The following is a 27,223-nucleotide window of genomic DNA, read 5'->3' on the forward strand; positions in this document are numbered from 1 at the left end:
TAGCACCATTTGCATTGCGATACAGATTGCAAGGAACCTCTTTACTCAGAATGAGTTGAATAGGGTTGTTATGAAATTGTTTAGCTGACAAAATTAGACTTTAACAAAACAAAACAAAAAAAGTCCGAAAAAGAAAGTCCGAAAAAGAGCAGTCTGCAGCTGTAGATGTCCTACCATATCACTATTGTGGTATTCTTTACAGAAGGGATCCCATGCCGAAGGTAGCCATACATCCGGTCAGTATACCAAAGCCTTTTGGTTGTAAAGGGTACACCATACATCACATGCATGCTCCCTGCGCACAACATAGAGCATAAAGGTGACATCTGGATGTACCATCCTCAGAACTTTGCTGCCAGTCTGAATGCCATCTTCGATCGTCGGTCTTAACGCTCGTTCACCTGCTGCTTTTCCCACTATCAGATAAGTGCCCCATTGGGGGTTTTGTTTTTATTATCTTACCCTTGCCGTGTTTCTTGTTGTTGGGTTTCATGTCATCCAGAAAGGGGAAATGCCAGTGCTGGAGACGTTCCCAATAAAGATCGTCACATGCAGTGTTTATTCTGTTGAAGTGCTTCTCATGACCATATGTCTTTCATGATTTATCAGTCCTTTGTCCATAAGAAGTTGCAGAGTCTGCTTTCTTCCCTACCGATTTGCCTTGACAACCAGTGACTTAAATTATTGGTAAGGATTCCATGGAAGGATCTTCCTGGTCCAAGTGCCAGCCATCTGCAAAGAAATAGGCCAAAAAAGTCCAGCCTTATTTTTTTGCTGTACCACTTCCATCGGGTGTCTCTATCTTGAGTCTGGAGAAAACCCGGAAGATTGTCCGCTCTGATTCCTCTGCCATAACCACTTCGAAGGCAGGCATGGACCCAATGTCATGCACATCCATGAAGGTTTTGTAGACATCTGCCTCAGATGTACAGGAGGAGCCGCGTCTGGTTATTACTGAAGGGCCAAGGGGTGTTCCTCAAATTTCAGTAAAGGAAGAGGTTCCGACTACCATTACTGAGTGCCATCAGGTGTCTGCGCCTCCAAAATTTGTCAAAGCTGACATCCCACTCAAAAATAAACAAAAAACATCTCAACTTTCACCTACTTCAAAAGATTCTCTGAGTGAATGGCAAAACTTCACTCAAGGCTTGTTTTAATGCCCTCATGTCTTTCTCAAGCCTCCACTGGGTGTTGCTGCTCCTGCCCCCCCCCCCCCCAGTCCTCTATCCCTCTTAAGAGGCCCAAGGAGCAGGATTCTTTTGAGAGGATGCTGCCGATTCTGACAGAGTCCCTGACTTATTCCTCCCAAATTCCTTCATCACTTGACTATGGTTCTGAGAAAGAAGAGTTTCAGTCCTTACTCTCCTTTTGAGGAGATTTTATTTGCTGATACTGTTTCTAGAATGATGGATTTTTTATAATGGGACTGTGCTCAAAAGAGGTACTATGAACTTCTGTACATAGTGTCTCAAATCTTCTGCTGTTCCTCTTATTCTTGCAGCTTTGCTGGATGCCTTTTCCACTGCTTCTCAGGTTCCTGATTCCCAACTCCCTGCTCTCAAAAAAACTGATAGTTTTATAAAGTGCCTGAGGACTACAAGTTTTTTTTTTTTTTATAAGTATCCCTTTGCCGACCCCTCTCTGGTTTCTAATGAGCCTTCTAAAAGTGTTACCTTGCACCATATGATAAGGATATTAGAACCATGGAGAGACTGGGTAAGAATGTGTATACTTCTGCTACCCTAGCCTTTAGAGCTGTTAATTATCAGACATGTATGACTAGGTATATTCTGGCTCTTCTCTCTCAAGCCTGTCAGGCTATTTCCGATCTCCCTGATTCTGAGGATTAGTCCCCTGCTTTTGCTTTGCTTGGGGCATCCTCCCAAGTTGCATGCCATTCCATTAAATGTAGCTGTGATGCAGCTCATGTTTCATCTAGGGCTGCTGATTTTGGATCTGTTTTGAGGGGGTGTTCTTGGCTCAGACTTCAGCCTTTACCTGATGATATCAAGGCTAAACTGGTAGGTGCTCCTCTGGACAATAAGTAATTGATGCTGTTTCTGCAGAGTTGTTTAAGTCCCTGCAAGAAAAAGGGTAAGGCTGTACAGGAGTTGTAGCATAACTTTGTTTCCTATGTGCCCGTGATTCAGAGGAATTATCCTAATAAGCCTGCCTTTGTTTGTAGACAGTCTTGCCCCTCCCCCCAAGGTAAAAAGGGTAGTAGAAGGGTTCTCCCTGCTAAGGCTACCCAAATTCTTACTCAGAAGTCACCTTTTCCTGATAAATCCAGGTGCTGTCTGACTATCTTGTTCTTCTCAGGCATATTCCTCTTTCTCTCCATCTTTCCTTGTCAGTTCCTGTTTGGGTAAAGGTCACCCAAGACTCCTGGGTTCTTTCAGTAATTTGCAAGGGTTATTACATGATTTGGAAATTCCCCCCTCCCTTTTTGGGCATTGCTCAGCAGCAACTGCCCTTTTTTCCGGAAGTGCTTCAGGGCCTGTTGGCTCAAGGAACTATTCAAGAAGTTCCAGCTCCTCAGACAAAGAAGGGGTTTTATTACAGAATGGTCTTGGTCCCCAGGAAAGAAGGCACATGGAGACCCATTCTGGATCTTTCTCAGATAAACACCTTTTTAAAGGTACCTTCCTTTTGGATGCTTTCTCTTAAAACCTTGTTTCTTCTGCTTCCTCCTGAGGCTTTTGATGTTTCCCGGGATCTCAAGGATGCTTATCTAAACATTCCTATTCACCCCTCTCCCCTTTTCAGGAAGTTTTTACATCTCTCTGTTGTTCCTGGCATTTTCAGTTCTCTGTTTTGCCCTTTGACCTCTCTATTTTTCCAAGGTTCTTCACCATATACCTCGCTCCTGTGATTGCTACCTGAACAACCTGTTTATCCAGACTTTCTCTGAAGAGATCTTGCTTCAGTATCTATATTTTACCATTTGTGTCTTACAAAGCCTAGGGTTTACTGTAAATTTCCAGAAGTCATTTCTGACTCCTCCGTAGGATCATGTTTTTCTGGGTTGCAAGATCCAGACTGTTCCAATGCTGGCATTCCTGCCTCCTCCCAAGGCCTTAACTGTCCTTGATTTCTTTCAATCCGTGCTTCCTCTGGCTTCTGTCACAGCCATGAAATTTCTGAGAGCTCTGGGTTACATAGCTTCCACCATTCCTATGCTTCCGTTAGCCAAGCTCCACATGCAAAAGCTTCAGTGATTTCTAAAGTCAGTTTGGCTTTAATATTCTCATCCTTAAATTTTCTAGTCCCTCTTCTATGCCTCTAGCAAGGGACTTCATTGGTGGATTCATCAGTTGTCCCTCAACACAGGGCTTCCTTTTCAACCTCCAATCACCTGTTAGGAACTTTTCACAGATTCTGCGGATGTGGGATGGTGGGCCTCCTTCGGCCCTCTGAAGGTACAGGGCCTTTGGTCGCTTCGACAAAAGAAAGACAACATCAGTATCAGAGACGAGAGCTTGTCTGCTGGCTCTTTAGGCTTTTCATTCTCTTTCTTCCAGGGCCCCTCAAGATTCTCACAGACAATACCACTATGATATGTTTTGTCAGTAAGCAAAGTGGGGCAAGGTCTTATCTCCAGTGCAGGTTAGCCTTCAGTTTTAGGAGTTGGCTATCCAGTATCAGGTGACCCTTCAGGCAGTTTACATTTCTTCATTTGAGAACTTAATGGCAGATCATCATTTATTTTAAGCAGATCCATAACACTGTCCCACAAGTGGATGCTTTACAAGGATCTGTTTCTGGAGATTGTCCACCAGTGGGGTACTCTTCAAGTAGATGTATTTGCCTCCCTTCTGTTCTGAACATACACCTTTCTCTATTTTGTGCCAGAGTCCTGTGCCCTCGAGCCTGTAAGATGGATGCCTTCTATTTTTCTTGGAAAGGAATGTTTCTTTATGCCTTCCCTCCTGTGCCTTTCACTCCGAAAGTCCTCTTCAAGATAAAATAGGATGGTTCCAAAATCTTGTTGGTGACTCCCTTTTGGCCCAGGCAGCTTTAGTTCCCTTTTCTTCTGCATCTTGCCAAGGGCAGTTATCACAATTTACCTCACAGGGTGGACTTGCACAAGACAGGGGATCTCGTAGCCATCCCCACATGTCCACTCTTCAGCTGACATTATGGGTTTTTGATCTATCGACAGCTTTTTTTCTGAGTACATACTTTAGGTCCTTCAGAAGGCCAGGAAACCCACTACTTGGAAATCTTACTTATCCAAATGAAAGAGGTTTTCTGTTTGGTGTCTTTCCCATAACCTGGATCCACTTACTATAGATGTTCCTTTGGTTCTCTTATTTGTGTGAACTGTTCAGTGCTGGGTTGGCATAGTCTTCTGTTAATGCCCACCTGTTGGCTTTCTCTGCTTGTTTGCCTTTGTCTCCCCATTTGGTCTCTAGATTTGAAGCCAAACAGTTTCTTAAAGGCATCCTTCACATTCCTTTGGAGCCTGCTTCATCAGCTTCCTTACAGCATTGTTCTTGGAAGACCATTCTTCTTTTTGCCCATACTTCTGCCAGATGGGTGTCTCAGCTACAAGCTCTTATGGCTGTTCCTCCTTTTTTAGTTTTTCCATAAAGACAGGATGTCCCTTCATACCAGTCCTTTTTTTATGCCCATGGTGGTTAATGAGTTGTCTCTTAATTAGTCTATTACTTTGCCCAATTTTTCCCTTCTCCGCAGTGTGCTAATGAGAAGGTTTTGCACACCATGGATTTACATAGACAACTCAGATATTATTTGGATAAGACTAAAGCTTCTTGTACATTTGACCAGCATTTTGTTTCCTTTCATCCCAAGTCTTTAGGTTTAAATGTTTTTAAGCAAACCAATTCTTCTTGGACATCTAAAGCCATTTCTTTTTGCTATTCTTTTCATGGGAAGAGCCTTCCTCCTTCTGTTAAGGCTCATTCCACTAGAGCTACAGCTTCTTCTTTTGCTTTTTTCAAAGGTTTAGATACTAATTTTATTCTTTAGGCAGCAACCTGGACTTCTGTGCATACCTTTATAAAACACTATGTTGGATGTGATTTCTAGGGCCAGAGCCGGCTTTGCCAAGGCCATTCTCCATTGCTTCTTAGAGGGCTGTGCTGCCTTTCCTCCTCCCATTCTTCTTCTTGAGCTATTGTACTCTTTCTGTTGTAAATAATACTGCAACATTGATATGGAAGGACATAGTATAGTTGTGCAAAATCTTACCATATCATTTGATGTCCTTCTCTTCACTGTTGCAGCATTTGGTCACTCACTCCTACCTCTTTCCTTCTGGATGTGTTTTTACCTGCTTTTATTCTTAGACTGTGTTGCTACCGGGACTATTTCAGTTCTGAAGATGGTACATCATGCATTGGGAGCATGAGTATGACGTATGGCATACCCTTTACAACCAAAAGGCTTTGGTATACTGGCCAAATGTCAGGCTGCCTTTGGCAGGGGTTCCCTATTGTAAAGGGTACTGCAACAGTGAAGAGGACATCTACTCTTATGGTAAGATTTTACACAACAGTACTTTCGTTATCTAAGAGCATGTTTGAAAAAAATGAAAATGATTGAAGGAGGAAAAATATGAATTCTTTACAAACTAGCCAATTTAGCTTCCACTTTTTTTTCCACTGAAGGACAATAAATAGAAAGGCCTCTAAGGTACCTTGGATGTAATTGGAGAGCAAAAACTCTTGTCTCAACCAAGGAAGGCTGCATTTTTGACCAAGGCTGCAATGGCACTGGACAAGTGTACTGTGAATACTCCATTTAAGATCTCTTTAGGCTTAGGCTATCAAGCCTGATAAGGTGCTTTCCTGGGTTATGGCCCTGCCACTAATGTCTGTAGTTTGGGCCAAGACTTCCAGTGTTGCTTCTCAGGAGGCTACCACTTCCAGCCACTGTTTGTTGTGATTCTTACACCCTTAGCTTAATTTTTCAAGGGTGAGGGTGGTGCTGTCTTAGTGTTGGCTGCACAAAGGTGTCCTTGATTTAAAGACCGAGGTCATCTGCATCTGCCTGCAAAAGAGAATTCAAGAGTGTTTTCTCCCACTTCCAGGCCAGAGGTGCCCAGGCAGCAAACATCTTCCATCCTGCATCAGCATGAGCCAAGTGGGCCTTACCCCTTTTTGCTTACAGGCTACCTAACAACACTTATTGAAGTTGACTAAGGATTTGTTTACTTAAGAGCCTGCAGCCATCTTCAGAACAAGAGTAATAGTCAGGGGGCCCTAGACTTAAGAGAATGGAGACACTCTCTCTGAAGAAATCAGATACCTGTGATTCAGAAATGGAAGAACTGGCCTATTTGAATCAGATGTCTTCCGTTCCAAGTTATGAGTCATACACTGAGGACAGCTTTATCCTCTTCCTCCCCACCAGAGGCTTTCTCATTTGTGATGCCATCAGCAGCATAAAGTGTCTTTTCAAATGGGAATCTAAGTAGTTCTTGGGCTTACCTGAGCCAAAATCATTAGGTGTACTTTTGTTGCTAGAAGCCTTGGCAGATGCACTCTATAGTCATTAGAGCCAGACTGCAAGCTACCTGATGCCATGAGGAAGCTTCAGTGGTGCCCAAGAAAAACAGACTCTGAACACTTTGCTCTCATGAAGTTTCACTGATGTCTAAGAAAGACAAATGGAGTTGGCATGTACACATTCTAGAATGCCCAATCCCATTTCTGCCTTGAATCAAAAAAGAGCTGTTATGTTGATACAAACAAATGAGCCGAATCGTGGTAGTCCCTTTCAGAGTGGGACCAGACACCTGGATATACTAACCATTGTCTCTTCAATGGAGCATACACCTAGACCACTAACTATGGTTACTCAGACATAGACCTGGAGAGCTCATGCAGGGTTTTGTGGGGTCCCGGAGACTTTTGACTGTTATAGAAGAAACTTGTAAGGCATCATTTATATTAAAAAAAAAAAATCATTGCATTGATGCTCTGATCTAAACATATGTATAAACCAGGAATTTTATTAATTGTAACAGACACTACCATGATGTGGTACGTCAACAAGCAAGGGGTAGTAAATATTAATTTACCATTTTATGGCAATATGTTGGTATATCACATGAGCAGAACAGAAATAGACCCTCATTAATGTACATTAGACAGAGATATTTTCTGGATCTGGTCCACAGGTGAAATGCACAAGAAATAAACTTTCTATTTTCCAGAAAATGGACAATGACAAGGTATTATCGGGGGCTATGGTAACAGATATTTTCTTCCTCAGCTGGGAGTCCAGTTCTGTATGCCTTTTCCTCTAACCTTTTTTTGGGGACGTAAAAAAAAAATGACAGTGAATAAACCAAAAATACCATTAATAAGTTCTGTGTTTGTCAAGACAACACTTATTCTCCCTCTTGTGCATGGTAAGGGCAGAGCTTTTACTGATACTGCAGTGTATGGACCTCTTGACACAAAATTAGGGGTCTCTCTTACACAACATAAAGATCTTAAGGCTGACAGCATGGATTATCTAATTTTCATTTTCAAGTATATGTTCTCTGAGGATGTACTTTCTATGTTAAGGGAGGCTGGAAAAATAATAACAAGGAAGTCATGGCTAGCAAAAGGGAAAATAACCTTCTGCTGTTGCTAGTGCAGAAGTTTGTGGAGCTAATTTAATACTGGTTTGTCACATTGATTGAATCGAGGCATGGACTGTGTGTACTGTAATTTTTTAACTTCTGGCAATTGGCAGAAGTTCTTCGTGTTTCACTGTTGCAGTCATTACATTTGGGTAATCTGCTGGCAGGTTGCCCTCAGTCGGCCTGAATTCCAAAGTCTTGGGTCCTGCGTCGGCTACTGTCTTCTCTTCCATGACATCAGGCCATCAGGGGTATAAAACATGCAGGCGACGCCATTTTCTTCAGTCTTTCTTGCCACACGGTGCCCGAAGCAGAAGCATTTCATAAGTGCCAGTCGGCCGACTACTGAAATATTCGTGTTTGAGTTTCAGAACCAAATAAATTTCATTAAAGCTAAGTACCCCGTTGGGGAAACTTTTTTTCTTGCTTTTTACCGATGTCAGAAAAAGTTAATAATTGTATTACTTGTGGGAAGCAAATGCCTCATAAGGATTTCCATTTATACTGTATTCCTTTCCTAGGCCCTGATCACAACGTGCTTGGCTGTCTGTTTTGTGCTAGATTTAACCAACGCACTATTAAGCGTTGGTATATTTTTGCATCTAAGTATTTTGGAAACAGATTTAACTACCCAGAGATGTTGACTGATAGCAATCCGACTACCGGAGTACATAAAAAACGCAAAGAAAAGGACAGAGAAAGGTAGTCGAGATCCAAAACCGATGCCGAAGCTTCTCCTAAGCCAGTCGCCGGTTCGCTGGTACTCAGTGAGGTGCTTTCACAGCCCCTGATACCCGCTACCTTCGAGTCGCAGGCCTCTACCGACACCCATGTGGAGTCCGGCATGCCGCAAGATACTCAAAGTATTGGACCGATGGATGTATCTCCCTTGGATGGGTCCAGACCCGTTGAGCAGGCACCGGCTTCTGAGGGTGTATTCAGACCTCAACATTTTTATATCAAACCGACGAAAGCTGCAAAACCAAAGGCAAAGACACCTTCAAAAACTAAAAAAAAACGACACCCGAGCCACGTGCACAGGCCTCTATGCCTAAAAAAACAGATGATCAAAATGGCTGAAGGCCTTATTACCTTGATCAGGGGTACCCATCCCCCTCCAGATAAGAGGCCTAGGCAAGACACTGACTATGAATCTTCAGATCAGGTTTCTATTTCTTCTGATTCCTCTTCTGATCAGGAATTATCTTTACCTCCTTATGAGGATTCTGATGCTGAGGAGACTGTTCCATCTGCATCTCCTCCTGAGGATTATTTATTTGGAGAAACCTTGCATACTTTGAGGGAGCATTTTCACTGGGAGAGTCAAGACTACTCAGAATCAAAAAAGAGGCTTAGGGATCTCCTCTTTTTCCCTTAGCACAAGCCTTTAGCCATTCCCCCTGTGTTAGACATTGTGGATGATGTTTTTTCAGAGTCAAGCCTGACCCCTGACTCTTTACCTCCGGTTCCCAGTAAGCCTGACCGGTATTACAAGGTCCCTGACTCTCATAAATTTTTATTTAGAAACCCTGCTGCTGATCCTGAAACTATTTCACAGGGTCCAAAGGGAGTTAAGGCCTCAACAGCAAAACACCCTACCCCTTCCGACAGAGATTTAAGGGCGCTGGACAGATGGGGAAAAAGGTTTATACATCTGCAAGCTTGACAATTTGGGCCTTAAACTGTCAATTTCATATGCTTAAGTACCAACCACATGTTATGGGATTGCTGAAACAGAAAATGATGGTGATTTCAGAATGTGCAGAAAATAAGGAATTGCATGAATTATTGCATGCAGCTGAACAAGTTGGAAAGCATAGTTTGCAATGTGGTTTTGATTCTTTAGAGGCCTCTTGCAGTGCCGCGGTTACTGGATCTGTGATTAGGAGGCATGCCTGGTTAAAGGAACAAAATTTGCCTGATCCTGTTAAAGCTAAATTGCTAGATGCACCTTTACAGCATGATTCTCTGTTTGATATTAAGGCAGAAGAGGTTTTAAAGAAAATGTAAGACAAAGCCAAGTCTATGCAAACTGTTAAATATTTCTTACAAGTGCAGCCACCTAGATTCAGTAGACACTGGCCTACAAAAAAACTGGTCCTTTCCTGTGTCAGATAGAGCTCAAAGGGGCAAATCCAGACCCCCTAAGGGTTCCAGGTACCAGGCTCAAGACTCATACAGGTCAAAGCAATGGGGCGCATCCACCTCCAAATCTAGAGGAGATAAAGCATAAACCTACAGAAAGCAATCCCAATGACTTCCCTCTGCCTACACCAAGCACTTATCTGTTGGCAGTACCCATAGGGGAAAATTAGCACTTTTTGCTCAAAATTGGCAATTAATAACCCAGGACAAGTGGGTACTGAACATCGTATCACAGGGATACAGATTCCATTTCCACACTCTGCCAATGACAAATGGTTGGCCAGATCTGCCAAAAAAACAGTGAGCGGAGGCACAGAAACAGGTTATATCCCTCATGGATATGGGGGCCATTCGGACAGTACCAGAACAGGAAAAAGGACAAGGTTTTTACTTAAGACTGTTCTTGGTACCCAGAAAGGACAAGGCCTGGCGGCCAATACTGGATTTATCGATTTTTAACACATACCTGGACATTCCAAAATTCAAAATGCTCACTTTGCAGCAGCTTCTGCCCATGCTGGGCAAGAATGCTTGGCTGGTGACATTAGACCTAAAAGAGGCATACCTGCATGTCCCAATAAGACAGTCGTGCAGAAGATACCTCAGATTCAAGGTTGGCTTAATGCATTACCAATTCTCTGCACTGCCCTTTGGCTTATCTACTGCGCCCAGGGTCTTTACAAAGTGCCTGGCACCAGTAATTGCATTTTGCAGACAAATAAGTATTCAAATATATCCTTACTTGGACGACTGTCTCATTCAAGCAGAGAACAAAGACACTCTTCTACGACACCTGGCATTTGTGAAAAGGCTTCTAGCATGTCTGGGGTACACAATAAATGAAAAGAAATCACAACTGATACCCTCTCAAAACATAACATTCCTGGGTGCAAGCTTGCATACAACTGCCCAGATGTCTTACCTCACGCCATACAAACAAAGGCAACTGACTACTTACTTCAAACTGATGGCAACAAAAACCCAGTCTTCTGCAAGACAAATTCTGCAGGCTCTGGGCTTCATGGCATCCTGCATCCTACTAATTCCATATGCAAGATTGCATATGAGAAAACTTCAATGGTACCTAAAAAGTTTATGGAGTCAACATTCACACAGTCTGGAAACAATGATTCCTCTCATCCCCTGCCTGCAACAGGAGTTTCTATGGTGGGCTAAGGCCTGTCACCAAAACATGGGATGGCCTTTCACTCTACCCCCTGCCAGCCAAACCTTAACAGATGCATCAGATTATGCCTGGGGGGGGGGGTGGGCACATGGCAGGAAGATGCATTCAGGGCATATGGGCACCAAATCAAATGCATCTACATATCAACCAGAAAGAGGTACTAGCTGTTCAAAATGCCCTAACAGCCTTCAAGGACTTACTTCATCCAGGACAACTACTGATAAAAACGGACAACACCACAGTCATGTGGTATATAAACAAGCAAGGGGGCACACACTCATACCCCCTTTGCAGATTAGCCATGGTACTGTGGGACACAGCTTTGACCTACCATATAAATCTTCAGGCTCAGTTCCTGCCAGGAAAACAGAACACTCTGACGATTTAAGCAGAAACCTTATGGATCCTCACGAGTGGAAACTAAATCCACAAGTATTCAGCATGATAACAGACATAGATCTATTTGCCTGTCCTCAAAGTTATCAGTTGAAAAAATTCTGCACAAGGACTTATCACAGACAAGCATGGAAAGTGGACGCCCTATCCTTCAGTTGGAAAAACCTGTTAGTTTACGCCTTCCCTCCTCTGCTTCTTCTACCCAAGGTCCTCCTAAAAGTCAGGCAAGAGAAGCCAAAGATGATATTAATTGCCCCGGACTAGCCCTGCCAATACTGGTACTCAGTCCTAAGGAACTTGTCTCACTACCCAGCGTGGACCTTGCCTCAAAGACCATAATTACTGTCCCAGCAAAACAATCAGATCCTGCACAATCAACTACAGACTCTGTACCTGGCAGCATGGCTAATCATATAATCATGCGAACGACACCTCTCAGTAAAGCTGTGATGGATGTCCTTTTGAAGCCAGAAGGCCTAGTACTAGAAAATCTTATGCTGACAAATGGAAGAGATTCTGTGCTTGGAATCAAGCACAAGGAAGTGATACAGCAGAACCACATATTCCTCAAATATTACAATACATAACTGAGATGCTTGACAAAGGTCTGTCTTTCTCATCAATCAAAATCCATGCCTCTGCCATTTTGGCTCATTACAATACAGAGCCACCAATCTTTTCTCATCCTTTACTAAAGCAGTATCTCAGAGGAGCCAAAAACCTAAGGCTTCCTAGAAGATCACCATTACCTGCATGGGACCTCAATTATGTGTTGGAAAAGCTCACCCTGCCTCCATTAGAACCAGCCGCTACCGCTAATATAAAGTTCTTATCATGGAAGACAGCTCTGCTACTAGCAATTACTTCAGCAAGAAGAGTTTCAGAGCTACAGGCCCTCATGGCTGTAGAGCCTTTTATCATATTTTTACCCAGACAGGGTGTGTCTGAGGACAAATCCTACTTTTATGCCTAAGGTGGTTTCCAGTTCATCTGCCAACTTTTTATCCAAATCCGCAGAACAAAGAGGAGAGAATTCTGCATTCCTTGGATGTATACAGACAGCTAAGATTCTACTTGAGCAGGACAAAATCTCTTAAGAAAAACTGATCAATTACTAGTGTCATATGCTGCAGGATCAGAAGGAAAGGCTATCTCAAAGCTGACAATTTCAAAGTGGATAAGCCACTTCATCCGTTTCTGGCTACTTGCACCATGGTAAACCTGTGCCCAAGGGCATTAGGTCTCATTCCACCAGAGCTGCAGCTACTTCAGCAGCCTTTCTCAGTGGAGTAAAAACCAAAGACATTCTAGAGGCTGCTACTTGGAGTTCTGTTCACACCTTTACAAAGCATTACCATTTGCCTCTCTACTCTAAGTCCAGGGCAGGCTTTACCACTGCAGTGCTGCAGGGCCTTATAGCCACACCTAATGCTGTTTAGCTCCAGCCTCCCAACTATAGCTTTGGGATTCTACCCAAATGTAATGACTGCAACAGTGAAAAACGAAGAACATAGTACAGTTGTGTACACTTACCATAAATAAAGATCTTTGGGTTTATTCACTGTTACAGTCCAAGTTACCCTCCCGCCATCCCCCTGTCATTCTACAGTTTATCTTTCCTTCTCTATCTTCCACAACGTATGTGGTGTATTTGCTTGTAGATGACGGTAAAGTTTATATTGATGCATGTATATATATATATATATATATATGTATATATATATATATATATATGTGTATATATATATATATATATATATATATATATGTGTATATATATATATATATATATATATATATATATATATATCTATATATATATACATATATATATATATATATATATATATATATATATATATATATATATATATTTATACATATAATATTGCTACCTTTTTGGGGGCACCTGACATCAGGGGCAAGAGAAACTAAAGAAAATGGCATCAGCTGCATGTTTCATACTCCTGACGACCTGACGTCATGGAAGAGAAGACGGCAACCGACGCAGGACCCAAGACTTTGGAATTCAGGCCGACTGAGGGCAACCTGCCAGCAGATTACCCAAATGTAATGACTGCAACAGTGAATACACTCGAACATCTACATTTATGGTAAGTGTACACAACTGTACTTTCTAAAATAATTCTGAATATGTTTCAAACTTTTTTTTTTGTGATAATAGCACAGTTTGGTAGAGTTAAGTGGTGTTGGGTCATACGTATTACTAGAAACATTAAGTGCTTTTTTTGCAATACATTATCCAGTACTGTCAGTTTATTATTCTGACTGTTCTACCTCCTGACTTGATAGATCCTAACTCTGTATCCCTCTCATTAAATCCAGTTACACACACACACATATTAAAATAAAATTACACCTTAGCCAGAACTTAAATCCAAGCAACACATGTTCACTTTTCTCAGATGTTTGCTAGCTTTAGTGATGTTTTGCTTGTAAACAGTCAGAGGTACTCCAGAGCTAGGCAAGGTATATGACCCAATTCTGATGCCCCCTCGCTTACTAAGCTTTTAAGATGCTTATAAAGCTGCCTTCAGGACACCAGTATCTATTCCAGCAGGCCCTAAAAATGCTGAGAGAAAGTATATGGTCTCCTCTGATATGACCGGTATTTTTTCCCATTTGACTGCTGATCCAGCTGTGTTCTCCCCATCTGTCTAGTTCTTGGCTTCATTCAGTCTGATGCCTCCTGGTAAAGAGGGACAATTGTTAGATTTTCAGGGCAAAGGGATGATTCTGTCTAGTAATCTAGCCTTTAAAATGTTAAATTATCAAGTTTGTATTTGATCATTTATTTTACAGTGTGCTTACAGTTTGGATGATTTTGATGCATCTTTTCCTGCAGAGGAAGATTCTTATATGAATGAAATTGTTTCTAGTTTGACTCAGATTTTGAAACTTGCTTTATGATGTATGCTTGAATGTGCATATACAGTCTCGATAAATGTAACTTCTGTTGTATTAAGGTGGTATGCCTGGTTACATAATCAGAACTTTTCTGACAATTTAAAAGACAAAATTTGAAATTCATTTTTAAGTTCTGAAATGGTGTTTGGGCCCCCTATTACACAGATTCTGAAACAGTGGAATGTTAGGGGCAAATGAATGCATGGGATATATAGGATGTTTCATGTACCCAATTTCTCCCCAAACAAGGCATCTTCCTTCTGGGGGCAAACAATCCCAGCTAAACAAAAGACAGGAATACAAAAGAGAATGTCAGGAAGATGGTTCTTCAAAACCAAACAAGAGGGGTTCCTTTAAGAAAAAGGATAAACAACTCCCCCCACATAAGGGAATAACTATGCCAAGTCACAGAACACCCCTACCCACCATCCTTCCCTTTTTTCTTTTCCTCCTTTCCCCATGGCACACTCTGTCCCATAGCCTGGCCAGAAATAGTCTCATACAAATGGGTCCCGAGAATAATTAGGAGAGGGTACACTTAACAGTGGTGAGAAAATCCTCCCCCTTTCAGGGGAACTCCCTCACACCCATCAGGCTAGACAAAGCTGTTTCCTCCAGTTCTCATAGGGTCATAGAACCAGAGCCTGTGATACACAAAGCAAACAATTTTAATCCAGAATCTTTTTGGTATTAAAAAAAAAAAAAACACTCCTGGAGACCCATTCTCAATTTGCCCTAAAAACACCTTCGTAAAAGTTCTGACATTCAGAATACTCCTCTTATTGTCAGCCCTAGCATTGCTTCCAGACCACTATTGCATGGTGACTGTAGATCTGAAGGACACGTGTCATATTCCTGTTACTCCCATTTTCAGGAAATTTTTGAGATTTGTTGTGTCTGGCTTACATTATCAGTTTTCTGTTCTCTGTTGCACCTCAAGTGTTTACAAAGTGTCTGGCCCCAGTGGTCACCTATTGCAAAGCCAAAGGCATTCACATTTTTCCTTATTTAGATGCTCCAGACATTCTGGCTACAAATTCTATGTCCAAGTGCTTGGAGTTTTTAGACATGGTTGCATCCCTTCTTTCCCACCTAGGCTACATATTGAACCTTCAAGGGTTTTTCTTCACACCGTCTCACTGAATTTTTTCCTAGTGTGTTGAATAGACACAGTAAAATGGAGCACCTTCTTATCAGAAGTCAAAATTCTGACTTATCAGGGTATTTGCATGGATTTCTCTCTTCTAGAGGTGGCCACAGCAAAAGTTCCTCAAATTCTGTCTCATTGCATCAGTAATCCTCATGATACCACTAGCCAGACTACTTATGAAAAAAATTCAGTGGTACTTGAAGAATTGTTGGACTCAGCACCTTCATCCCTTAGATTTCCAGGTGTCAGTATTGGGATTTATGAACAGCAACTGCAGTGGGGGAAGGGTCAACTGTGTCTGAATCCAAGACTTTTCTATATTCAGACCCCAATACAGTCTGAACAGATGGCTGGTTCAATAGGAACAGTGCCTATGGGAGTTCAAGTAACAAGGCTTGTGGGGTTCCTCATGGCAAGCCAAAGTATATAAACTTAAAAGAGATGGCCGTGATTTAATGCCTTAAAATTTCTTTACCACTTATGGACTCTGTGTCCTCTTCCTAGTGGTCACAGACAATGCTACCATGATGTGGTATCTCAACAAGGAAGAGGGTACAAGCAGTGATGGCCTGGGAGTTAACGCTACAGCATTCTCTGACTCTTCAGGCCTTGTGCATTCTATCAGAGTAAAACACAGTCGCAAACAGACTAAGGAGATCCTGGACAGACCCTCACGAGTGGAAGCTCCTTGTAGAGTTCTTCCAGGACTTGATGTAGATGTAGGAAACATCTCAAGTTGATCTGTCAGACTCCTTCCAAGACAGACAACTTAAAAAAAATTTGTTTAAGATGTCCTTACAGCTGTGCTTGTAAGACAGACACTCTTATCATTCCCATGGTAGGGAATGTTTCCAATATGTATTTCTACCTTTTCCAGTGATTCTCAAGGTACTTTTAAAGATTCAGAAAGAATTTCCAAAGATCATTATGGTAACGTAACCCCTTTTTGGCCCAGGCAGAGTTGGTTCTCCCTTTTAATAGAACTGATCAAGGGCAGTTAATACAAGCTTAATCGCAGACTGAACTGGATCTGCTCAAACAGGATCAGGGGTGAATGGTACACCCCCCAGAGTAGAGCAAATTGAACTGACAAGCCTAGGTGATTCTATTTTGACACCTTTTAGGCACTTCTTTGATAAGGATTTGCAGCAGTTATTTAAAAATGCAAGAAAACCTGCAGTTAGAAAATCTTATTTTTACAAGTGGAAGAGGTGCCTAGCCGATAACAAACGACCCCTCTGGTGTTGAAATATTTGGATGAGCTACTTAGAGGTGGTTTGTCATGTGCTTCTGTTAAAGTGCATCTTGCATCAGCCTCGGCTTAGTTGCACATGACTCAACTTATTTCATCTTTTTGTGGTCAAGCATGAAAGGAGTGTTGCATGAGAACCCCTTGAAAGCAAATTCTTCCTCCCTGGGATGTCAGCTTTGTTCTTGAAAATTTACTTTACCTCCTTTTGAACCTGTGTGTCAGGCTTATTTATAATTCATTACTTGGAAGACTGTTTTACATATTGCTCTGATTATCTGCAGAGTGATTCTCTGAGCTGCAAGCTCTCATGATAGGCCAGCCATATCTTGATTTTTCAGAAGAAAGTGGCTGTGTTCCACACTAATCCATCATTCATGCCTAAAGTTGTTTCTAAATTTACATTGAATGAAGCCATTCTATCCTGATCATAAAAACAAGGGAGAGAAGATTCTACGTACCTTGGATGCCATCAGGTAGCTAAGGTACTATGTTGACAGAACAAACCCTTTAGGAATGCTAACAACAGTTTGTCTCCTGTACGGGTTGCTAAGAAAGCTCAGCCTGTTTCTAAGCATAGTTATTTTACGATGGTTGTCCTCTACTATTGTTTTCTGTTATTAACACTGTGGTAAATCTCTTCCAGGCAATGTTTAGACTCTTTATTTTCTTTGATGGCATATTGGAAAGGGGAGGACTCTTGAAGCATTCTGTAGACAGCAACCTGGTCTTCTTCATACCTTCACAAAACACTACAACCTGCATTTCTTTTCAAGATCCAGAGCAGGCTTTGCTAGGATCATTCTCCCAGAGCTCCTGGGTCCTTATCCTTCCACTTCCTAGATAGGGTAAGCTTTAGGAAACTACCCAAAATGCCACTGTGGCAGTGGGAATGAACATAGTACAGTTGTGCAAGTCCTACTTACCTGTAACTGTAGATGATCAAGTTCCTCACTGCCTTCATGGCAGCACCCATCTGCCATCCCCAGGTTGTGCATAGTTTCAACCTTTCTGATTCGGTTGCTGTTAGATTTGATTTTTATATGGGATTGTGATTGGCTGCAATTCCCTGTCCTTGTTTGAGGAAGTGAAAAATCCTGAACACTCACTTTCTGTCAAAGTTGAAGGCTTCCCTCTTGGGGGTATGTGTTATGCCAATTATCTGTCGCAGGAAGAGAGCTGGGGGGGGGTGGCCTGTACTGGGTCACCTTAGCAGATACTCCAGCAAAGCATATCAGTTCACTTAGCACACGTCTTTGCAGTGTAGAGTGTAGGAGGAAATATCCGTGCAGAGCACTCCATATGGAAACTGAGTTAGCGTGCTCTCTGCTTCACTTTGCCACCAAATGCTGTGTCGCTATTGATAGAATGAAGGCCAGAAATTAAACTTGTAGGACATCAGTAAAGTACTTTTATTGCATAACTTCAGTTGCACTACCTAAGCATCACATTTAAACTTATTAGGAGAGGTTATGTGCAGAATTTTCAATTGTAGTAAGTGTGTGAAACTTCTTTGTACATATATTTATGTATGTGCGCATATTTCCATAAAATCTGCCTGTGGCTCTGTCAGTTCACCTAGTTGTAAATTTGTTCACTTTCATGTCTGCATGCATTTGAAATGACTCTTAACTGGGATAACCCTGCTTTGCTGAACATTTGATTTGTTTGCTTGTATGTGAGGATAGCACCAGTTAAGCAGTCAGTGGTTTAACATATCCTGCAGGGATATTTGGCTATAAGCTAAGCTATGCACAAGATTTAAATTGCATTAGAAACAGGATATGAATATTTGCCAGAGAAGTCAACAAAGTTATAATCTGGAGATAAAAAACAATAGAACAGTGTAATTAAACCTGGAATAAAAACCTTGAATCAAAATGTTTGAACTTTCAGTCATTGACAGACTGTTGCCATGCTCATTTTTATTGAATAAAAAAGGTACGTAGTTCGTATTATGTAACCGATAACACCTTGGACATTTGTACAGTAATAAATGTATTTTCTCCTCTACTTAAAAATTTCTGCCACCCACAGTGTTGATTGCATCTGCTACATTTGAACCCTATAAGATGTGTAGGTTATATTCTTAGGGGTGTACATGTGCACTTTATCCTCACTTTTCTCTGCTGAGTTGTTATCACTGCAAAGACACTGAGAACAAGTAGTTTGGCTTATAAAATGATGTTATTTAAAACAGGGTAAGACATTTATTCTTTAATTACCATTTTTCAGTAGAGCTATTTTATGGCAGGAATGTGTATAAGTTATAGGCTTACTCTTGGCTAAGAGCTAGCCTACTTACTCGGACTGTGCTGTCATAACCAAACCTTGTCCCTCATGGCAGGTAAAATATAATGTACCTATGCTCTGCCATGGTGGATTGCCATAATAGAATGTTGATGTTCTTCATCTCACATTGCTGCAGTCCTTACACTTGGGTAGTCCGCTGTCCTCGGTCGGCCCGAATATCAAAGTATTAGGCTGACGTCGGTCAAGGCGCTTAAGACTGACATCAGGACGTCAGGGTACAAATGCGCATGACCGACGTCATATCCTCAGTCTTTTTTGCCGCATGGTCCGATGCAGAAGCAGCGTTGCAAGTGCCGTTCGGCGTTCTGAAATTTTTCGATTCGGAGTTTCAGACCGAGTCATAGTTGGCTAAGTACCCGTTGGGAATATTTTAGTTTTTCTTGCCTCAGTGGTTTACCGGATGTCAGAAAAAGTGAATAACTGTATTTCTTGTGGGAAGCAGATACCGCATAGAGATTATCATACTTTGTGTATTCCTTGTTTGGGGCCTGAGCACGGCGTTGGTGGGTGTCGCTTTTGTGCTAGGTTTAATAAGCGCACTATTAAGCGAAGGTTAGATTGTGCCAGGTTGGTCTTCGGGAAGCGGTGCAATTACAATATGCCGTCGGATGCTCCGCGCCGCTTCTTCAAGAAGTGCAAAGACAAAGCAGCTAAACCCAGGCAAGAAGAGTCGTCCGTGCGGACGCCGGTTCTTTGAGGCGTCAGTGGAACCGGTGGTTCCACCGAGGCTTCTCTGGAGTCCCAGGGGAGACTTTGATATTGCAGGATGTGGCCTCTCAGGAGGCAGGTCAGGCTGAAGGGGCTTCTCAGGTTACTGTACTCCCTCCCTTCCTAGGGTGGTTAGGCCCTCTCCTTCTGTTTCCAAGGCTTCTCCCAGAGGCAGGCCAGGTTTAGCTTCTGTTGGTGTCACTCCTAGTTCTTCAGGATCTGTGCCCAAGAAGCACATGCTCAAAATGGCAGAAGATTTAATTACTTTGATTAGAGGTTCTTTGCCCTCTCCTGATAAGAGGCCTAGGGTGGAACCAGAGTTGGGGAGTTTTGAGCAGGTTTCGGATGTTTCAGAGTCTTCGGCTGAAGACTTGCAGGAGTATTCTCCTTATTCTGATTCTGATGTGGATGATTCTACTCCTTCTGCTTCTCCTCCAGAGGATTTTTCTTTTCAGAGACTCTTCATTCTATGAGGGAACATTTTAAGTGGGAAGGTCAGGACTTCTCTGATTCCAGGAAAAGGCTTAGGGAATTTTTGCTTTTACCCCAGCATAGGCCTTTGGCTATTCCTCCTGTTCTGGATGTTGTGGAAGATGTGTTTGCAGAGGCTTCACTTAATCCTGATTCTTTGCCTCCTGCTCCTGTTAAACCGGACAGGTATTACAGGGTGCCTGAAGCTCATAAATATCTGTATAAGAGTCCTAGGGCAGACCCAGAAACAGTTAGTCAGGGACCTAAGGGTGTCAAGGCCTCTGTGGTAAAAAATCCGGTTCCTCCAGATAAAGAGGCCAGAGCTTTGGATAGATGGGGAAAGAAAGTCTATACTTCTTCCACCTTAGCTATGAGGGCTTTGAATTGCCAGTTTCACATGTTGAAATATCAAAACTATCTTCTTTCTCAATTGAAGTCTAAGGTAGATGCTCTGGCGGAAGGCATTGAATGTAAAGAATTACAAGATTTGGTACATGTTTCTGAACAGGTGGGTAAGCATTCTTTACAGTGTGGATTTGATGCTGTACAGGCCTCATCTAGGGTGGCTGCCACTGGGTCAGTTCTTCGTAGGCACGCCTGGCTGAGGGATCAGAACTTATCTGACCATGTTAAGACAAGGATTTTAGATGCTCCTTTACAGTCTGATGTATTGTTTGGTTCACCTGTGGAGGCAGTTTTAAAGAAAATGGAAGACAAGGCTAAGTCTATGCAGACTGTTAAAGATTTTTTGCAAGTTCAGCCTCCGAAGTTTAGGAGGAATTGGCCTGCTAAGGGGTGGACGTACCCTTCGTATGATTCACAGTCTAGGGGAAGATCTAGACGTGGTAGGGGTAGAGCTCAGGGCTCTTTCAGACCTAGAACAGGGAGTTCACCTGCACAGTCTTCGGGTGAGGGCAGGGGCCAGTCCTTTCGTAAACAGGCCCAATGACCTACCTTTTCAGCTGCCAGAGCCTTCTTGTCTGGCAGCACCTTTGGGAGGAAGGTTGGCACTCTTCAAAGAAAATTGGAGTTTAATTACCCAGGACAGATGGGTATTGGATATTATACACCAAGGTTACAGGTTTTATTTCCATACCTTGCCTCCTTTCAAAGGCATGCCAGACGTTCCTCCTCAGCAAAGAATAGAGGCTCACAAACAAATTTCTCTGCTGCTGCAAATAGGGGCCATACAGCCGGTCCCTCTGCCAGAAGTAGGCCTAGGATTTTATTCTCGCCTGTTCCTAGTACCAAAGAAGGGGAACACGTGGAGACCAATTTTGGATTTATCTATCCTCAACACTTATCTGGACATTCCCAAGTTCAAAATGTTGACGTTACAACAGCTTTTACCTCTGCTGGGCAAAGATCACTGGATGGTGACTCTGGATCTCAAGGAAGCTTACCTTCATGTTCCTATCAGGCTAAGTTGCAGGAAGTATCTGCGTTTTTGAGCTGGGACTTCTCATTATCAGTTCTCTGCATTGCCCTTTGGCTTATCTACTGGGCGCAGAGTGTTCACAAAGGTTCTGGCTCCAGTGATAGCTTTCTTCAGGCTAAAAGGAATACAGATCTATCCTTATTTGGACGATTGCCTGATTCTGGCCAAAGGAAGGGACGAGCTTCTTCATCATTTGCAATACGTGATAGCAGTGCTAAGATGCCTGGGGTATTCTGTGAACGAAATAAAGTCCAGTCTAGTACCCTCTCAAGACCTGTGCTTTCTGGGTGTGAGACTGAATACAGCATCCCAGATGGCCTTTTTGACCCCGGACAAACAAAAGAATCTTTCCCTTTACTTCCATCAATTGTCTCATCAGTCCAGGCTGACTGCAAGGACAGTCCTTCAAGCCTTGGGGTTCATGGCATCTTGTATTCTGGTGCTTCCCAATGCCAAACTGCATATGAGGAAGTTACAATGGTATCTCAAAAATGTATGGACACAGCACTGCCAAGATATGGACACTGTCATTCAGATAATACCTTGCATTCAAAAGGAATTTTTGTGGTGGGCTCAGGAATGTCACCTAAACAAGGGACTCTCTGTGACCCGGCCAGAGGCGAGTCAGATTCTAACGACAGATGCCTCAGACAAAGCTTGGGGAGCTCATCTAAATGGAAAGTGGATACAAGACACGTGGCCTGCCAGACTACAACATCTACATATCAACTTGAAGGAGATGTTAGCAGTCCAATTTGCATTAATAGCTTTCAAGGATTTACTTCTTCCAGGGCAGGTGTTGGTTCTAACAGACAACACAACTGTCATGTGGTACATCAACAAGCAAGGGGGAACACATTCTTATCCTCTATGCAGGCAAGCAATGATTTTGTGGGAGACTGCTCTCAGTTTACAGCTCAATCTTCAGGCAAGGTTTCTGCCGGGAGCACAGAACTCCTTAGCAGATGTGTTGAGCAGACGAATTATGGATCCCCACGAGTGGAAATTGGATCCTCATTTATTTCAGAAATTGACAGTGTTATGGGGAACTCCAGACATAGATCTGTTCGCTTCTCCACTAAACTACCAGCTGCCAAAGTTTTGCACAAAAAGGTTTCATCCCACAGCTTGGAAAGTGGATGCTCTTTCTTTCAATTGGAGCAATCTTCATGTGTATGCCTTTCCACCTCTGCCTCTGCTCCCAAAGGTACTCCTAAAGGTCAGACAGGACAAGCCAAAGATGATTCTAATAGCTCCAGATTGGCCTCGACAGCACTGGTACCCATTACTGAGAAGTCTGGTTCGGGAGCCTCCATGGCCTTTGCCTTCGATTCCACACCTGCTGTCTCAAGAGAACAATCATTTACTCAATGTCAAACTTCACTCTCTTCACCTAACAGCCTGGCATATTCTGTTTTAAACCCTGGAGGGTCTCAGCTTCCGCAGCAAGTTTTGAATGTTATTTTGGAGGCCAGAAGGCCTAGTACAAGGAAAGTATACGCAGATAAATGGAAGAGATTTTTATTTTGGAGTGCAGCAAAGGAATTTGATGTTGCTAAGCCTAATTTAAGTGTGGCTCTTCAATATCTTGCTGAGTTACTGGACAAGGGATTGTCCTTCTCTTCTATTAAGATTCATGCTGCAGCAATTTCTGCTCACTATGACTGTGATCCACCATTGTTTTCTCATCCTTTGTTTAAGCAATTCCTTGGAGGGGCAAAGAATATAAGACCCCCGCGTAGAGCTCCTACTCCTGCTTGGGATCTCAATTTTGTGTTGGAGAAACTCACTCTACAACCCTTTGAGCCTGCAGCTACTGCCGAGTTGAAATATTTATCATGGAAGACTGCTTTTTTGTTGGCCATTACCTCTGCGAGAAGGGTTTCTGAATTACAGGCCCTTATGGCAGTTGAGCCTTTCTTAATTTTCCATAAGGATAGGGTATCTTTACGTACTAATCCTTCCTTTATGCCTAAGGTGGTTTCTAGTGTGGCTTTAAACCAAACTATTCATTTGCCTACTTTTTATGCAAACCCCCAAAATAAAGGGGAAAAGATTTTGCACACCTTGGATATACACAGGCAGTTACGATATTATTTGAGCAGAACTAAAGGGTTCAGGCAGTCTCAGTAGTAGTTTGTTTCTTTTGCTTTGGGTTCTCAGGGCAAGCCTGTGTCAAAACAAACTATTTCTAAGTGGATTGGGTTTTGTATTGCTTTCTGTTATTCCCATCATGGTAAGGAGGTTCCAGCTGGGATTAGGCCTCATTCCACTAGAGCTACTGCCACTTCTACAGCTTTTTTAAGGGGGGTGGCAACTAAAGATATTTTGGAGGCAGCTACTTGGAGTTCAGTGCATACTTTCTCTAAGCATTACCACCTTCCACTTTACTCTAAATCTAGGGCTGGGTTTGCCACTGCTATTTTACAGGGCATTTTGGCAGCTCCTAATGCTTTATAGTTTTGCCATCCTCCCTTACCTCTGCTTTGGGATTCTACCCAAGTGTAAGGACTGCAGCAATGTGAGATGAAGAACATAGTACAGTTTTGTACCTACCATAAATGTAGATGTTCGAAGATCCACATTGCTGCAGTCCAATTTACCCTCCCTCCTTCCCCTCTGTTGTTAGAGGCGGTTGTGTGGTTTGGGTTGTAAATTTTGTAGATGTTGTATATATTGTTCATATGATTAGTGCAAGGGTGGTTGGTTGTTTTTTGCTGTCTTTTGGTTTTGACCTTTCTGTTTAGGGTATTCTGACATCTGGGGCAAGAAAAGACTGAGGATATGACGTTGGTCATGCGCATTTGTACCCTGACGTCCTGATGTCAGTCTTAAGCGCCTTGACCGACGTCAGCCTAATACTTTGATATTCGGGCCGACCGAGGACAGCGGACTACCCAAGTGTAAGGACTGCAGCAATGTGGATCTTTGAACATCTACATTTATGGTAGGTACAAAACTGTACTTTCAGAGCAGGCTGTTGAAATGGACAAAATGCAATGGCATGAGCTTTGTTACACAGAGTGAGAACCAAAGTGAAATTCTTGGAATATAAAAACATTATATTGGGCGACTTCAACTACCCAAACATAGACTGGGAGCATTACTCTAGCTCCAACACCCTAGCCCAAAGGTTCCTAGAATTCATAAACTCAAATTCTATGGAACAACTTGTTACTACTCCCACAAGAGGGGAAAACATACTGGACCTGATCATCACCAACATGGGGACTCTATGCTCCAGACCAGAAGTGTATCCCTCACTGGTAAGATCAGACCATAAACTGATCTCACTGGATATTCACATCCCGATCCCAGCCCCTGCCCAGAAAACCACAGTGAAAAACTTCTCTAAAGCAAATTTCACACTCCTCAAAACCGAGGTTGAATCCTTCAAAGCCCCCGGGCCTGTGGAAAATATGGCCCAGACCGCAGAATCCTTTATAAATGCATTCTATGAACACCTTCAGGAATGCATGGATCATGTAATCCCAAATAAAACCAAGACCCAATCCTCCAAAGGCAGACGTCCTGTCTGGTGGACCCCAGCCATAAACAAACTATACAATAGGAGGAGAAAGCTACTACATGATAGAGCAAAATCCCAAAAAGGGAAGGCATCTCTGATCAGTATTAGCAAAAAACTAAGGGCACTCATAAAATCATCTAAGGCCAGCTTCAAGAGAAAAATTGCACAGGACACTAAAGATAATCACAAGGCTTTCTTTAGTTGTGTTAGGAACCTGGGTGGGAATTCCCAGATATGCTCAGAATTAGTCCAAAATGACAAAAAATACACCGAACCCACAGACATTGCCAACATCCTAGCTGACAGGTTCAGCGCAAACCCCCCCCCCACCAAAAGGGCAAATATCTATCCCAGCAGAGTGCTGCCCCCCTGCCATCTCAGATGCTCAGGTAAGAGCCGCCCTCTCCAAAGCAAAAATCACAGCATCAATGGGACCAGACGGTGTCCCGGGCTGTGTCCTACATGAACTCCAAGAATAGCTAAACCCAAACATAAAACTACTGTTCAGTCTCAGCCTTACTACAGGATATGTACCCAGAGTGGCGTACAGCAACAGTGGTCCCTCTCCACAAAGGTGGTGCCTCAACGGACTCTGGAAACTATCGCCCCATAAGCCTGACTAGCTTGGTCTGCAAAGCTATGGAAAGGATCATCATGGACCTCATAAATAAAGATATTGGAGACCTACATACACTGGATCCTACCCAGTTTGGCTTTGTTAAGGGCAGATCCTGCCTCTTAAACCTGGTCGACTTCTTTGAAAGAGTCACCAAGGCCATTGACGAAGGGAAGGTGGTCCACACAGCCTACCTGGACCTCGCAAAAGCCTTCGATACAGTACCCCACTCGGGCATTATAGATAAGCTCACCAGCTTAAATATAAACCCCTATGTCACTAGATGGGTTGCAAACTGGCTCAAGGACAGAACCCACATGGTTAGAATTGCTGGAGCCATGTCAGACTCCAAACCAGTTACAAGTGGCGTCCCACAAGGCTCAGTCCTGGGACCTCTCTTGTTCGGTATATATTTCTCGGAGGTACAGGCCAACACAGAAGGACTGTGGCTTACCAAGTTCGCAGATGACTGCAAACTGGGCGCCATAATAGACTCTCCAGCCGACACAAGCATCCCCCAAAAAGGCCTCATAGAAACAGACAACTGGTGCCAGAGCCATGACCTCAAGCTAAATGCCAAAAAGTGTATAGTCATCCCCTTTGTTAAAAACAAAGTGCCCACAGATTACCACATAGGTGGTAATCCATTAAGTACAGAAGATGTAATTAGGGACCTGGGGACCCAAGTTGATAGCAATCTCTCATTTGACAACCACGTGGCCAAAGTGGTTAGAAAAACATTTTATATAGCCCACCTAATCATGAAGGGATTCACATCTAGATTAGGGGAGGTCATCGTGCCTCTTTACTCATCCCTCATCAGGCCCATAATAGAGTACAATGCCCCTTTTGGGATGTACCTTACCAAACACCTGCAGCAACTGGAAAGACCCCAAAAGTACCTCACCAAGAGGATCAAAGGGCTCAAACAGATGCCATATGCTGCCCGGTTAAAGAAACTCCAGCTCTACTCAGTGGTATACCGCCTGCTCAGAGGCGACCTGTGCCTGACGTATAAAGCCATGTCCAACCCGGAATTAAGGGACATGCTGCATCTCAAAAAATCCAAATCCCATCGAGCTACACGCTCGAGAGACTTGAACCTCAGCACTGAAATAAATAGGACATGCTGGAGGGACAGATTCATAACCCAGAGGCTCCCTTCACTCCGGAGTAAAATCCCAGTCCAGGTTAGGCAGAGTCCCTCATTGACTCTCCTCAAGAGGAATCTTGATGAGTGGATGGGAGATCGTAGGTTTACCCCGGGTATCACTTCTGTGTCACTGTTAGACAGAGGCACAGTATATTAACCTCGAAAAAGGGCATAGCAAAATTAATTTAAAATGGGTGGCGAAAGCCAAACATACTCTGGCTAAGCTTATAAATGCCCTAGGGCAGCTAGCCTAGTATGAACCTATGAACCTATGTTGTCCTATCTTGCCTTCATTCTGTACTAGTTGAGTTCGGAACCGATCCTCTGTTGTGACTCGGCCT

General features: G+C 42.9%; 1 protein-coding gene across 4 annotated transcripts in view; it reads left to right on the forward strand.

Moving 5' to 3' along the window:
- The window catches only part of UBL7 (ubiquitin like 7), a 934,199-nt gene that overhangs the window by 329,485 nt on the left and 577,491 nt on the right, over positions 1-27,223 (forward strand). The window lies entirely within an intron of this gene.

The sequence above is a fragment of the Protopterus annectens genome, chromosome 7.part0, assembly GCF_019279795.1.
Source record: "Protopterus annectens isolate FY-2018-M chromosome 7.part0, PAN1.0, whole genome shotgun sequence".
Taxonomy (NCBI): Eukaryota; Metazoa; Chordata; order Ceratodontiformes; family Protopteridae; genus Protopterus; species Protopterus annectens.